Raw genomic sequence first — 18014 nt, 5'->3', positions numbered from 1 at the left:
AATGGTATTGACTTTCATTTCCTTTTGTTTTAGTTGGTTGATTTGATGTCCACATAGGCTTTGATCTACATTCAAATGCTCTGTGTCCATACTTCTTACAATTATGAAAATGTCCATCAAATCTTTGTGTCCTGGTAACTCTAGATCTGAAATCTTGTGTCATATGTCCTTGGATGTTGCACTTGTGACAGTAACTCTTATTTTTGGGTGTTCTTTGTTGATTGAATCTTCTACTTCTGCAAACATTTGTAGTATGCCCCTTTTTATTATAGTAATGACAAGTAGTTTTAGAATCCTTAACTTTGTTACTTCTTTTCTCAACACTCTTTGATGATTCTCCAATTTCAGTGCTGTTGTATCCAAGTCCTAGTGTATCATGGGCTGATCTTATAAATTTCATCAACTGTTCAAAGTACTTGATGACTTCACTTGATTTTTTGAGATTCTCTACTACCTCTTTTTCTCTATTAAATTCATTTTGTAGTTGTTCATTTTGCATCTTCAAAGTAGAGATCTCAAATTCTTTCATATTGAGTTCATAATGAAGATTCATCAATTGGGCAAGTGTATCCATCTGCATGTTTGAGATCCTTGATAATTCAGTACATTTTTCTTCAAATCTGTTTGCAAGATTTCTTTTTTCATCTTAAATCATGACTCTATCCTCAACTACACTTTTCTTTTGTTCAATGATTTCACACAACATTATGGCCTGAGATTCATGTTCCATCTTGAGAGATCTTATCTCATCTACTTGAATTTTGTTTTTCTACATATGTTCCATTAGTGATATGGCCCTTTCATATTTTGTTAGCCTATCCACCACCACCACCACTTAGGATAATGCATTGCATAGTAGTTTGTGATTGAGATACTTGGGAGTTTGTACCATAATTGAACACATGGTGTAGGAGAATTCCATTCTAGGTAGTCATAGTTGTTATCTCATTCCACCTTTAGTGCACATACTTCATTTCATAACGAAGGATGATCCACCTCTGGTGGACATGTGATTCCACCTTGTGTGGGTGATAGCTTATCTTCTCCTTATCATTGTCTCTTATCATCTATCGTATATAAGGAGGCCTATTATGTACATTTCAAATCAATCCATTGGATGTCAATCAAGTCCATTATCAATAATATCATACTAGCATCTTTAAGCAATTGTCTTGTCAATCTCTTGTGGAAGTTATCTTGGTCTTTCATTTGATCCTGGGGGTGTTGTAGAGCCACCCAAAACTCTAACATGGTATCAAAACTCTCATGGTGTGAAGACTTCTTCTCAAGAACTACAATCTTGGCTTGAATCATTGTTGATGCAACATTTTGCAATTTGGACATCACAATTTGAAGGAGATTTGGGGAGTCCTATTTTGTGACCTATTGCAAGTGAAAATTGGAGTTTGCTGGTGCAAATTAGAGGTTGGCATCATATAGAGGAGGTCCAAAAACCCCTAAATCAAATTTTTTTTTATCAAAATCAAACATTTGATGCCAAATATAGAGCCATTTGATTTTTGAACATGTGACGGTGGCGATTCAAAAAAAAAATTGAGATGATTTTCAAACAACAATAACTCCCTCATACGGAATCCATTTTTCGAGCAATTTTTTCCTCTTTTTTTTTTGTGTACAATTTCACAATCTACATAGTGGTCAAGGTGATTTTGGATCTCTATCTCTGAATTTTTCTGAAGATCACAAATCCCATTTTTTTTGTAGCTTTCAAAGCTTTGTTGTGTCACATCTGATAAAATTTTTAGTTGCAATTTTGTTTGAAAGTGCATGATTTTTCCTCTACTTTCAAAATTTTTAATTAGATTTTAGTGATTTGGAGTGGACATATCACTTTTAAAAATAGGTCTTTTTTGGCTATATTTGCACTTGGGGAATATTTGGGTTTCATTTTTCTTAATTGAATCAGTAATTTGAAGGAGTTATCAATTGATTTTAGTCATCATTTGATTTCATTATGAATTTTTACAAAAGTACCATTACCCACTCCATATAACTATCATGAATCAAAACAAGAAGTTTCTAATTAGTTGATGAGTATTAGATTGCTTAAAATGATTCTTGGATAGGATCTAGAACCAACTATAGGTGTTGTAGAAAGAAGGAATCCTACACACATCCTCATGATGCTTGGACAACATTGGAAGGAATACTTGGTAAACCTAATAGAATAAGAAAAGTCAAATTGGAGAACAAGCTTATAGGTCTAAGTCTATGTGATTTTGATAATATTCAAGACTTTTTCTCTAAGTTCAATTCTATGAGATTGGAAGTTTCTAATTGTGACATTACTAAAGATGATGAGAAATTGATATTATCTATTTTTCCCAAGCTAGGTCCTAAATATTCAATCTTTGTTTTCACATTCTATGCACTATGGATGCTCTTGGTAGTGCATACAAAATTCCTTCTCTTGACTAATTTACAAGTCAACTCATAAGAAAACAAGAAAAGTTAGTACACATGGGTCAATTGAAGCCTTCAAAGCATTAGGCATTGGTTTTAAATGACTTCTCTCCAAAGGCTCGCAAAGGAAAGGGAAATAAACAACACAAGAATACCAAGCAACATGAAAAAGATGATGACTCTCCTTCACACCATAATATTGATTCCAAGTCCTCTTCAAGAGAGGAATCATCTAAAAGAAAGAGAGATAAATATGCTTATTGCAAATAGTTAGGATATGATGAGCATAAATGTTTCCATAAGAAGATTGATGAGCTTACTCACATTCTTCAAAAGAACAATATCTAGTTGCCCTCATTAGTGTCTTCTCCTTCTTCTCAATATCCAGAAGCTTCTACATGTACATCATCATCCGAATGTAAAGGACAAGCACTCATTGCTTCCACACATCTTGAGCAAGGTAAATAGCTTCTTGATTAAAGAGCATCACATCATATGACATTTTCTATGGATATATTTTCTTCTATTGAGCCTTGTACTTCTCCACATATAATGATGGGTAATAATATATACATGAAGGTATGTGGGAAAGCTTCTATTCCTATGGGAGAGGTTACATTTAATGATGTTCTTTGTGTACCATCCTTGATAGCTAATATCATTCCCATTTACCAAATCACTTATGTCTAAGTATTAGATAGTGTTATAGCAGCATGACAATATTTGTTGATAGTAGAATATTCCCTTGGAATATTCTCTTATGCAGTTAATCATAGATGCATGACCTCATCTTGATGATGCATACCGATGCACATGTTTGCATGATCAACCAAGTTCAAGTTATGAAGGAATTAGTGATGCAGTGATGTTAAAATATAGAATAGAGCATGTCAATAGAATGAGTTAAATGACTTGAATAATTGTTTTAATTATGAATTCTTGATGAGCTTACTCTAAGGATTATATGTGAGCCAAATAAGGAAGAATTATTGATATACTTGGTATAAATAAAGAACTTCATTTGCGAAGTTAATATGTAACCAGTAATGCAAATATTGTGAAATATAAGTGACAAGTGAATGCAATGTTATGATTTGTGATGCAAAGCAAGGTTATGTGAGATATGATGTAGATTGATATGTGTGCAATCACTCTTTGTATGAAGAATTGACAATTAGAAGAATTGCAAAGTATAGCAAGTGATCAAGTTTTGTATGTATATATATTATCTTGAAGAACTCAATTTTATAGTTGCATGTTAGGGCAGTGGGCTCTTCTTGCACACATTTGTATATGATCTACCAACTCCTAATAGGGTTGAAGAAACTCCTAATAGGGCTAAGTCTTCTACCCCAGTTAAGCAAGGTAACATCTAAAATGAAATCAATCAAGTTAGAGCATGTAAAATTAGAAAAATACAACACTATTGTGAAAGGTGAGTTGGTAGAAACCAAAAAACAACTTGAAAATTTTTATATTGAAGAAAAAATATCTATACAAAAACCTTGTTATGACAAGAATGGACTTGGATTCTATCTTAGACAATCTACCAAGAAATCTATTGAAAGAAAAGAACCTGATACTCCTAAAGTGAAGAAGGATCTAAGAAAAATAGATGATACATCTAAAGACAAAGAGAATGTTACTCACTCTAAGAAATCTAAAGAATTTGATCAGGATAACGATAAAGAAAGAAAGGAATATGTTGCCTAGTGTGATGAACTTGAGCATACTAAAAAAGATTGCAAAGGTAAGTCTTTCAAACCTATTTCAAATTTTTAGTGTCATAACTATCATGGATATGGACATTATGTAGTAGATTGTAAGAAACCTAAATTTGATAGTAATAATGCAAATAGTAGAATGTTTAGGAACACTAACCATGAAGGAAGTAGAAGAAGATCTCATAGCAATGAAAGTGGAGAAAGGAGACAAATTGTTTCTTATAGATGTAGAAATCTTGGACACATTGCAAGGAAATGAAGAGCACCTAATGACTAGCAGAATGAACAAAGAAGGAATATACTTGTATGCCAATTATGTAATAACTTTGGACGAACAACAAAGTTATCTAGAATGGATAGAAGAAACCCAAAAAGAATCAAAATTATGGAAGGAACAATAGAAGAAATGATGAAAGTCTGAAGAAATAAATGAAGGAGCAAAAAAAAGAATTAAAGGAATCATTTGTAAAGGAAAAGGAACTTGAAAGCTCTCATATAGTTCTAGAAAATGTACCTAACAAGACAATAAAATCACTTATTATTTGTGACTCCTCCTACTAGAATTAAGCATTCTTAGTGAAACAAAGAATTAGTTATTGATAATTAATGTTAGAGAGAATATCATAGGTTGCATAGTCAACAGTATTTACTAGACATTGAGAAAAGTCTGCAGTAAAGTGTGCACTACTTAATATGATCAAGATAAGGATATATAAGTTGACTAACCTCTCTATTATACAAAGACAATATATAGAACTAGTGGTAGATATGCATTTAAGGAAAAGTACAAATTGCAAAAGATTTCAAGGATGCAAATTAATTTGTAAACATCATTTGTTTATACAAAATCTTTAATGCAAGATCAAAGCAAGATTTGAAGTGTTGAAGAGGTCTATACACACACGAATTCACTAGAAACCCTAATATGTGAAGTTAAGGTATTTTCTAAATTTTTTGAGCATATTATTTAGAAATGGTAAGACAAGAAGTTTTTAATGTCACCAATAGACCTACATACAATTTTAAGAAACACTCATTTGTTTCTTTCCTTGATGACCCTATTGGAGCATTTTTGAAATTGCCATAAAATGTTCTTCATGTAAAAGATATAAGTGGTTATATTCATTGGAAAATTGAAAGCATAAGAGATACTGAGATTCATAAGGAATTGTAAAAAATGTGAAAAAATGATTTTTCACTAAAACCATAACATGGATACATAGAACAACTTAACCTAGTTAAGCATATGTTCTACACAGACTTTGACAATCATGAATCAACAAGAATAATTTTTAGTAAAGTACATGATGGTCTTCTATGGCTACGAGATTCTATCATATGTATTGATAATGACCTAATTTGAAAGGTCACAGGTTTAAACAATGAAGGATGTAATTCAGAGAACATAAAGAATGTATGCAAGATAATTGAAACAAATCTCAACACATGTGTTGATGGCACAAACATGAAAATTAATAGAATTTAGGATGATGGAGTGAGATAGATTAGCAAAATTTTGGGATACAAGTTCAACCATGGATCTAGGATAGATTCAGTCCTTGTAGGATTTCTTCATGCAACTTACCTAGCAATAAAGGGTGAAGAGGTTAATCTATGTGACATTATCTGATTATAGTTGTTGGATAATATATCAAGAATCAAGAATTCTAGGAATGCAATCTTTAGGTTTGAATCCCCACTGACTCATATATTCTTCTATGCAGCTAAGAGATTTCTTGGTGTCATAAATTGGGATGGAAGTTAGTGTGCAATCCAAATAATCACTTGTGCATATAGAGCCAGACTTGAAACAACCAAAGAGAGTGATATTGACATAATAATGAAATCTTACTAAGTTGAAATAAAGAAAAGGTATAGAATACCTCCTATGCTAGTGGGGAAATATAAGGATGAAATGTTTTTCATGGTGGAAGTAAATTTCACATGTATAGAAGCAGTAGCTCCTTGAGTTTTGTTCATTCAACCTATGGGTTAAAAAATGAGTGAGGAATTAATTGAAGGATATGCATAGATAATCATTCACTCAGTGGTTGATTTAGAATGTCCTAGATGGGGGACATATATTGAGAAGATTAGAGAAGTTAAGAAAAGTTAGATTATCAAGGACTCCAAGAAGAAGGTGGAAAAGGTGATTGATTCTATTTTGAAGGAATTAGGAATGTCTAGAAAGGAATTTGATGAGGTAAACTGGATAGCCATGGAAATGAAGGCTAGTGGTTAATCTAGAATATTGACCCCTACACCTATTTCATTGGCCGGACCTACTAAAGAGGTCATAATTTCCTAGACAAGTGGACAAGCACCTATTGTGCCATATGTAGTAGCTACATAATAGCAACCTCTAAAGAATCGAGTGAAGACTGAGGAAGTGCCAACACCTAGGATGTCTACAAAGCTTGAAAATAAAAAAACCCCTCTTAAGAAGAGAGTTAAGAAGACTACAAGTGGTCCAAGCAAGAAGAGAAGAACATTGCAAATTAGTTCTTCTAAATCTAAAGAAGAAACTCGTGATAGACCAGTAGAACCAGCTGATCGAGAAGCAAAGACTTCAGTAGGAAGAAAGGGATGGAAACCCAAGGTAGAGAATGTTAACATGAAAATTATTAATGAGAATAATTTTGTACAATTAAATAAGTAATATGACTTGGATAATAATATGGATAGGAGACAACTAGATAATGTTGTAGTTAGGAATATGATCCTTCAAGATAAATTGTTTGATAGCATAATAGGTTAGATACCTAGATATTTGTACAATAGACTAAGAAATAAAGTAAGTAGAGTGAGAGAGGAAGACAAGTAAATAAGAAATAATATGGTAAAAAATTTATGCATTTTAAATAATGAGGAAGAGTTAACATAAATTCTGAAAGGAATAGCACGACTACTAAGAAATTAAAAGGGATACATTCTCCTCATGGATGGAAATTATGAAGAAGTAAATGTAGAAAAATCAAAAGGCTATAATCACATACATGTCTACTATTCCAAAGAAGAGTGTGTAGCTAGAAAAGGCAAGATTTATGTTAGAAAAGAGTGTACAACTAGAGAAGGCAAGCCCTATGCCTAAGGAGTTTGAGGAGTGTGCATAGATAGAGGAAACAAGTACTATTGTAGTTAGTCCTATTGGCTCCTAATTTAAAAAAAATTAAATAACCAAAGTATGCAAGGAAAGAATACATCTATGGGTAGATATCTCCAATAATGGATACAATTCACCAAAAACCTAGGACAACTATAAGGTTATACTCCTTCACTTTAGGCTCTACAAAACCTAGGTGGGTGAGCCTCTTAGGATCTAATTATGTGACCAGTGCAATGAGCACAATCAGGATCTAGAATAATAGATCAAACCCCTAGATCCTCTATACTTAACCAAGAAATCACAAGCATGAAATAGCTAATAGCATGACTAAAAAGACCAGTAAGCTAAGTGAGGGTTAAACTTTGAATAACATTCAACATAAAAGGGAAAAGATGATTCAATATGTTGATATTAGCAAGACCTAAGTATAAGCAACAGAACCTAATGATCTTATCTTCAATTAGTGCCTCATCTATTGGGAAATTACATGAATTACAACCATATATCTCATGGAAATCTTTGACATAACTTGTACATCAAAATCCCTAATCTATCTTTCACCTTGTGAATAGACATTTGCATCAAAATGAATCTCAAAATGAAATGGATATGTAGTGACCACAATTTAGTATAAAAGTGCATCAGCTCAATCCTAGAAGAGACTGATTATAATAAGGCTCAACTTAAGAGGTTTAAAAAATGGCAATGGGTATTGGAAAATTGAGCGACTTCTTATTTGGATATAACATTTGATGTATGGTTTGAACTTATGATTATTATTTGTGTTTCTCAACAAATCCAATGACCAATGATCTTATAATTCTATGATATGTTTGAAGTGCCCATGATCCTATAACTCCATGGCCATGTCTAAAATGGTTGTGATCTTAGAGCTCTATGGTGTCTCTCAAATGGCCATGGCTACTGCAAAATCTCCAACTCTAGGGAAAACAATTTTCTTGGCTTCAAGTATATCCTCTAGGATTTTTTTACATCCTAAATATTACAGTTTAGAAGGATAATTGCATTCCTAACACTTCTGATATTGCCAACTCCATAGTCAATAGTGTTACAACATTGTCTTCTCCATTTGAAGCACACCTTATGCTAGAACATTTTTGGCCTAATATAGACTGAGGTGCCATAAATAGCTTTAATGGGATCATTGAACCTAACCTTTTCATATTTATTACCTCCATATTCTCACTCTAGCTCAACTTAGTATCTATGGAGGCATCAACAATTATTTCTTATGAAAACAATGCAAGATATAGGCTCCTTTATTAGGAAATATGGCTTGAATTTATTTTCCTTTCTAATATAGACTTTGTATTTTTCTTTCTTTACTCAACATTTCCCTCAAGTAATCCTCATAGAGAAAACTTATAGTCAAAGGCAATGATGTTAACTGTAAGAGCATTGAGAGAGAGTGCCATGTATGTACTTATGTGACCTCCATGGATCTCAACATCTATCCTATCCTAATTATTTTCCTATTGAAAACATTTATGAGTGATAGCCTCTTCAATGCATACCATGGTTTAGTAATTTGATAGCCATTTAGTTGGGCCCCAAAGTGGGTCTCACTAAAAAAAAGTTTCATTTTCAAACAACTGAAATTCTCAAACCAATTCATTGATATCCCTTAATTGACTGAATTCAAAATCAATCATAAATTCACCACTAGAAGAAATTTTACAACTCATTTTACATCTTTTAACAAACTATGAAATTTGATGCAAGAGGGTCCTTTGACCGGCTCTAAAAACTAACTCAAACCTCTAATCGAGCTCTAAAATCAAACATATTGATTCTTTATTTTTCATACTTACACCTTGTTGAATCTTCTCTCATGAAAAAATTATAGTCAAAATATATTGACTATTGAAGTTTCCCTCTCAAAACTACATGCAAGAAAACATGTCAGAAAATGAAAAACAGGTTTGGATTTGGCTTTAAAAACTAGGTAAACTGACACTTGGGGGAATGAAAACTAGGGCATTGATTTTCTATCATGAGTACAAAATAAACCTAGGATTTGGGCTTATGAAAAATAACTGAGCCCAAATGGAAAGTGGTCAAAGTGAGCTACTTAAAATTTTTAGACTAGAAACAATGGCAGAAAGACATTTTTTGCAAATTGAATAGGCCTTGGAAAGTGTGCAAATAGATTCGTCAAGAGTTGAAAATTGGCACAATTGAAGTATTTTTAGATTAAAACATAGTGGTACAATCCATTTGATCTCACCTATCACATTTTTCAAGTTATGACATCATGAACAAGGGTACTAACAAATTTGCACCTTTTGACACTAGTAAAAACTTGCAAGTTGCATTTGGAATCATGTTTGAAAGCTAATCAAATGGATTTTTCATAAACTCAAACTTGGAAAATAACATATCTTTGACCTCTAGAATTAAATGTAAAAGGAATTTTAGCATTTTGGTCAACTGGGTTAGAGTTATAACAATTCAAATAGGGCCTTCAAGAATTTTGAACAATTCACATCACCATGACAACATTAAATGACCATAATTGAGGGTTTCAAAACCTAGTCAAATAGATTCAAAATGACTCAAAATTTGAAACATAAGCTCTCTAGTATGGACACTAAACACCTCCAAAGTGGTGAGTTATGAAACATTATTGGGTGCAAGATATTCCCATGCAAAAAAGCCCTCTTGTCTATGTTTGACACTTGGGCAAAATGCAGAATTGATAATTGCTCAAAACAGGACTTCACAAAATGGCTCAAAATGTCAGTTTATCATTATAGAATGCATGGGTAGGCTGAATGCAAGGTGTTAGAAATATTAAACACCTCATGGGCCTCAAAAGAATGGTTGGGTACACATGCATTAAAGAGTGCTTATAGGGCTTAATTTTTCAATGGTACTCAAAATTGGGGTTTCATTTTTGTGTCTCAACAGTGGCTTTGTCCAGGGATGCATGTTCCTTCTAGGCATGAAAAGGATTTAGATCTTTGGAAGAAGCAAAACACAGACTTGACAACAAAAATTTCAATTGAATAGTTTTATTGAAAGCAAGAAAACTACTCCTACTATGTACACACGATGGCCCTGGGCCACTAACCTTCAACAAAACTTTTTACCTCTATCATAAATCTGATTTTCATCTGCATTCTCATGAGGTAAGCTAGAAATACCATTTCTATCAGTTTCACCAATCAGATCAGCATCTTGAAACACACCACTTAGCTAAACTAAATCTACAACTTCACTTTCATAATGCATATAAAAACTAGATTCGCCTTCAATCATTTGCTCATTATGGAAGTTTTGATCAGCATGCTTATAAATATTAGACTCAAAATAAAACTCTCCTTCATTTAATGAATCATATATTCTATTAGTCTTGAATATGAAAGTGTCATACTCAACTTGGGGAAAAATGTCACACATACCTTCAAATTGTATATCCTTGTGCATAACTGGATGGTACTCAAATGAGCAATCATATTTGTACTCACACATATCATCAATATCATAATCTGAAACTAATCCAAAATCCTCAAATGGTCCTTTAAAATCAACAAATGGATTAGTCATCATGTTAGAATATTCATCGTAAAACTTAGTACAAGGTGCATGTTGATTTTCAACAACAACTTCATCAAACACCTTGTCAGCAATCTCATGAGATGCAACATCATCATCATAATCACTATCATATTTGAAAGAAGAACAAACTGATCTCTTATAGTAGTAAGATAATGTATCATTGTTAAAATCATCCTCAACTAAATTTGAACATTCCATGTGCTCTTCAAACAAAGGATTGATAACTCCATGAAACAATCCTTTTTGAACATCTTGACAAAAAATGGACTGATCATCATCACAATCCTCATCATATAAAGTGTTAGTATACACTTTGAATTCACTACATATTTCATCTTCATCAAGATTTTCAGCATGTGAAGAAAATCAGAACTACATGAAGACTCACTTTCTACTCCATCAACGAAACATGTAGAAAATAGATCAATATTAGTTGCATTGTCTTCATGAAGGTGATTTAAATATCTTGAAAACCAATTATCTTTAGGTGCTGATGCATTAACCTCAAAATCATTTGTATATTTCTGATTACTACTGCATATATCTTCAAGATAATCATCTACATAATCAGGTAATTCATTCTTATAAACAATCTCTTTATCCTTATATTGTGTAGACAACTTGTTCTCACAACTTTCAACCTCAAGCTAATTGACATAACTCTAAGATGGAACTTCACTTTCAGATTTATTAAAAAGAACTCATATCTCTACTAGCATAAGAGTACTTACTTCCATCACTACTTTCTTCTTTCCAATTTGCATCTGATTCATATGAAGATGAACATATACTAGCAATGTCCTCTTCTTGACTTGAGTAACAACTCTCATCATTTATCTTCACAATATGTCAGATCAGCAACTTCACCTTCATCACTTGACACAACACTTCTAGCTTCTTCATCCTCATACTATGATGAACACCTTTCAACTTCAAAGTTAGTTATTCTTTTAGCGTAATGAAAATCATCAATAGAAATGAGTGGCTGAATTCATATCTTGCATGTATAACTTGTCAAATGAATCAACTCTATCATCTATTGTTGTGATATCACAAACATGTGTCCTATATTCAACAAGAATGGACTAAGCTCCTTTTTGCAACAAAGAGACTTCATGTTCACATGTTTTTATTTCTAAACTTTCAACAAAAATATTTACAACAACAGGGGTACCAATTTGCTGATCTAAAATCTTGAATACCCTTTATGAAATTGATTTGTGCTTTGCACCTTATCTTGCCAGTAAACATTCCCAGAGAAGTGACTTTAGGTTAAGCCAAATTTTATATTGTTTTCAATCTCTATTGCTATCAAGAATGCCTGATGTAAAGTCTTAGGTTCCTTATCTCTTAGTAGGTAACTCATCTTTTTATCAAATGTGTCAAGATAAACCACTAGACACACTTGATCATTTGACTTATAACCTTCAATAATTTCATTTAATACCTTTGCAAATCCAATATTGAATTCAGGAACTATTTCACCATTCCTATTTGGATCTTCAAGAACTTATCAAAATAATCAGAGATGCTTACTCTTTCCCTAAACTGCTTCTTGAACACTTAAATTAATTCATCCCAAGATGAAATTGAGCATGCTAGTAGAAAGGAAAACTAGTCTCTAGCATCACCTTCCAAAATCTGAACAAACACTTTCATGTGCACATCCTCATGAGCAATTTCAAAATCATCAATCAAGTCACTGAACAACTAAACATAATGACTAGATAAGTTCTCATCATTCCCATTAAATTTAGGTAAATACTTTCTTAGATTATACAGTATAGATTTTGGGAAACCATGAATGCCATCAAAATTTAATGGCATATATCTCTTGCTAGAAATAGATCTATAATTCTCACTAACTGGCTACATACTTGATGAAAGGAAACTTGATATTCTTCAAACTTAAAACTCATTCACCATTATTACATCTAGAATTCATTACTTGTAGTAGATCTAAAAATCTTATACCAATTTAACCTCTAAACATACTTCAAAATATTGAAACACTTGATGAATCTATTCTTCACAAAGTATGCAGAGATGAATTAAAAAATTCTCCTACTTAGTGCTGAAATTACCACTTGATGGAGAAACACTTGTAAAGCTTACTTCCATGGAAATGAAATCACATGAAAATTTAAAATACCTTTAGTGTTGTTGCATGAAAACATTGATCTACTGACTAGCATAGGTGCTGATTTCAGTTCTTCGCATCACTGATCAAATCCTTATAGAGCCTCCATCTCCTTTAGGAGAACAAAATGAAATCACTACTGTGATTCATTTTAACATTTAAATTTCTTATGACAATATATCAACACAAAACTTTAAAACTCATTACTTAGGAACTCATAGACTCTCTCTTCATGTCCTAAACTTAACATAACTTTCAGATCTGCATAACCAAGCTGAAAACTCTTTGAAAAAATTTATATAGAACCAATTTGCACTAGTACAAAGATCTTTTAGAGAGTCACCACTCATAATTGTGAGAAAGATTTAAAACATGATTCAAAGATGACAAATATAAATTGAACTTTGAACATATGGGACTTGCAAATCTTTAAACACTTCAAAGAGAGAAACCAATTTTTAATCAATTATGACTCTAAAATTGCAGCAGTACTTTTGAAAACAACAACCAGCTAAATTGACTAAAGATGAACACTATTAGTAACAACACAATCTGCATTCAATCCTCAAAAGCTACTACTATCTTGAACAAAGAATCACTGGGGTGCATGACATTTTGAATAAGAAAATTGGAGAAACACATTAGAGAACTTACCCCTACAACTTTTTCATGCACTTCTCATGTTGTATTGAATCTCATTTTTTAAACTCCTAAGATTTGTCTATCATTTAGATTCAATATAGCCCCCATCATATTCGCCATCTTGTTGGTGACTCGGATGGGAAAAACCATATTGAAAATAGGACTAAGATATCCAATTCATACCAAAGGTTTGTGTCCTTTTAACAAGATATATTGCCATCTTATCTCCCCAATAGAGTTACCATTTTTTTGGCTCTTGATTTAATAGAGTCTGAATATCTAAAGTATGCAAGAGAAGAATGCATCTATGGGAAACTATCTCCAATAATGGACACAATTCACCAAGAACCTGGGCCAACTATAAGGCTACAATCCTTCACTTCAAGCTCTACAAAACCTATGTAGGTGAACCTCTTAAGATCTGATTATATGACTAGTGCAATGAGCATAATTAGGATCTAGAATAATAGATCAAACCCATGAATCTTCTATACTTAACCAAGAAATCACAAGCATGAAATAGCTAATAGCATGACTCATGAAACTAGTATGCTAAGTGAGGTTTAAATTTTGAATAAATTTTAACATAAAAGGGAATAGATGATTTAATATATTGATATCAGCAAGACCTAGGTATGAGCAACAAAACCTAATGATCTTATCTCTGATCAATGCCTTATCTATTGGTAAATTACATAAATTACAACCATACATCTAATGGAAATATTAGACATAACTCTTACATCAAGATTCCTAATCTATCTTTCACCTTATGAATAGACATCTACATCAAAATGAATCTCATACTCATACTATCCCATCATGAAATCTACAAACCCTATGATAAACATCAAAAAACTACATGGCTCTTTGTTCCATAAGCAAGATCCTTCAATCACATGCATTCTTAAACTAAATGCAACCTAGTTTATTCTCTTTTTTCACAAACTAGAAAAGATTAAAAATCCATGAATAAGAGATAAGACTCAAACTAAAATTAAACCATTTTCTATGTTTTATTTATTTTCCTTGAAAATAAATACATGAAATATGTACACAAATACTTCATGAATAACCTAACAAATGAGAACTATCAACATAAAAACTTAAATGTTTCTCAATAGAAGAGAAAATGTTGGGTGTCTGGCTCTCATAGCCTAAGCAGAGCTCCTAGAACTGAAAATTGAAAACCAACCAACAACCTTACAAAAAAGAAGAAGAAAGAACATATAGTGAGGAAGCAAGTCCTAAATTTGATCAAAAGATGACAAGTGTCCCATAAAAATTCTTTCCAAAGAAGTTGAATAACCACTCTCTACCTTCTCCCATCAACTGCTAATCATATCCTTTATGTTTTTGCCTTTCCAATTGCAAAGTATGTTAGTAAAAGACAAAAATGTAATAACTGAACCAATATATTTGCTAGTTGTTCAATTTGAAGCTAAAACACCATAAAGACTTAAAATAATTAGATACATGGGTCATTGAACATCTTTAAGGTGTTTTTCCACATAATCCTATAACTGACAACTCGAAACACCTGATAAAACATACAAATCACTCTAAGGGCCAAAACCTCCTATAGCATATACTAGTGACAACTTGTGTAAAAGCTAACTCCAAAAATGGATAGCTTGTCTCTTGCTGATTCCAATGATATATTGGAGTTTATATCTATCCAATTAGAAACCACCTAAAACTCATTTTGAAAATCATCCCTTTGCTAGGGCATATGACTAAACTTTTAAATTTTTCAAAAATTTAAAGTTTCTAAAGTGTAAACTTTAGAAAATATCATTTTAATTTGAAACAAGTCTGCCCACACTTTTTAGAAAACTGTCATTCTAAAATATTTTACTTTTGCCCTCCTTATGTCATCTAGGTGATGCTACATGGCATCATGCTATTGGTCGAGAACTATCTAGTCATTGCCACCTCACTACTATGATTGGATCACCTTCCACCGACTTGAGCCTGCTACCACATGGTACCTAGGTGCTTCTCTATAGTACGTATCGATTGAGAAACTTCCTATTGTGGGGAAGTACTCACTGCAAGATGCACCGCATGGTGCATGTTTACTACCACATTGTCTTGCTTGTTGGTTTATTTAAAATTTCTAACATGGTCACCTCCAACTATCATCCACATCTTGCATGCATGGGCCCACCACATTAGCATGTGGCTTCCAAAATTTATTTTCTTTTGAGACAACTAATGAGTATGTTTTGTTGTATTTAAAGAACTTAAAAATACTCACCATAATGAATGTGGGATTTATGTAAAACTTTGTGATTTAGATGTATACAACTACATACACGATGGCTCTGGATGTGATTTTTGATTTGTATGAAGGAAGGTAGAGCAATGATAAACACCCTACTATTACACCCCAGATGGAGATTGAAAGTTTACTCCCTTGAAAAATCCAATCTTTTTTAATGTAGACTAGGAGGAGTTTTTGCATCCTTATGACTATTCTAGTGTATCAAAACATGTTGGACCTTTGCATGCAAACTCTTCCAGTCAATTACCTAAGTGAGATATCTCTAGCTACACCAATTGATGGGGGAGTTTGACTATCCCTAACTTTAGTGTTTGGGAGTCCCCTGCTACCAAAAAGCTTTACTCCTCTCCTCACATAGTCTTCCACTGTTCTATGCATGTGGAGCTGCAAGCATCCATTGCGCTCTTTTCCTACTTCATATCCATGGATTAGTAATAAAAAGGAAACAAATACCTAGTGAAACACATAAACCAAAAGGGAGGAGGAATGAAGTGGAAAATGTTTTGATTATAGAAGAGTGAATAAAGTAGAAGTAAACTATATTTTTCTTCAAGATAACTACTTTTTATATAGTTTAGCTCAGGCCAGATCTCTGATTTCATTAGTTCTCTTCCTACTATCTGTGGAATCTCGTAGACTTCCTAGTTTAGATTTTGATGCCCCAGATCACCCTTATATTTCTTTATTGTGATCCATATTCATGCCCTCTTGATTCATTGTAGAGAAGTTACTGTCATTAGTTTAGGCATCATGAAATAATCTACCTTCATTAGTCACTGGTCTCTTCTTGCCTCCCCTATAGGGTTCCATTCTCATGGATGACTCACTCTTTATTGTCATCTTCTTTTACTATGGAAATCCTCTTTTCAAGACTATGACTCCTCGTAACTCCATTTTCCTACAAATTCCTCCTAGCTAACTACTAACTCTTCACATGGATGACTCTTTAGTGTGGGGAATCCTACCTCTTTTTAACATGGCATCTTCATCCCTTTAGCTTTATTTTGGTGTTGACTACCATGCCAGATTATCTTTATGCTATTGCATGTTTGTCATATTCCATCTAATGGTTTTTCTTCATTTGTGTGGGTTCCTTCACACACCTCCTTTCTTTGTAGGATGTTGTGGATTCCCCCATCTTTTACTACTACACAAATTTAGTGTACACTTTACTCCCCTACCTCCAGTGCATGTGTAGCTTCAAACATGGGCTACCTCCCTCTCAATTGTCACGGGTCTGCTCATTTTTGGACTCCCTGGAAGCTTCTTCTTTCAAAGCATAGTCTTCCTTTTCATTTTGATCTACTATTTTATTTCCCTACTATTCCAAATGACTCTCTTCTCTCATTCAAGTTGTGCGAGCTCCCTTGCTTCATTTGCAATCCCCTCTTCAAACAATAGAATATGGATATGGATATGTAGTGACCATGATGTAGTATAAAAGCACATTAGCTCAGTCCTAAATGATCATAAGCTCTTTTTTTGTGTAAGTTTACACTAACAAGAGACTGATTATAATAAAGCTTAGTTTAAGAGGTTTAGAAAATGGCAATGAGTATTGGGAAATTGAGTGACTTCCTATTTGGATATAGAATTTGATGTATGGTTTGAACTTATGATTATTGTTTGTGTTTCTCAACAACTCTAATGACCAATGATCTTATTATTCTATGATATATTTCAAGTTCCCATGATCCTACAACTTTGTGTCCATGTTTGAAATGGCTGTGATCTTAGAGCTCTATGGTGTCTCTCAAATACCGATGGTTGCTACAAAAGTTCTAACTCTAGGGAAGACAAGTTGCTTGGATTCAAGTATATCCTCTGGCTTTTTTACATCTTGAATATTGCAATTCAAAAGGTGAATTACATTCCTAACACTTCTGATATTTCTAACTCCATAGTCAAGTAGTGTTACAACATTGTCTTCTCCATCTAAAGCACACCTTATGCTAGAACATTTTCAGCCTAATATAGACTGAGGTGCCATAGAAAGCTTTATTGGAAGCATTGATACTACCCTTGTCATATTTATTGCCTCCATATTCTCACTTTAGCTCAACTTGGTATCTATAGAGGCGTAAACAATTGTTTCTCATAAAATCAATG

Source organism: Cupressus sempervirens, chromosome 5, assembly GCF_028749045.1.
Source record: "Cupressus sempervirens isolate cs-2001-9-10 chromosome 5, ASM2874904v1, whole genome shotgun sequence".
Lineage (NCBI taxonomy): Eukaryota > Viridiplantae > Streptophyta > Pinopsida > Cupressales > Cupressaceae > Cupressus > Cupressus sempervirens.
The sequence above is the reverse complement of the archived record's forward strand: the minus strand, read 5'-3'. Positions refer to the sequence as shown.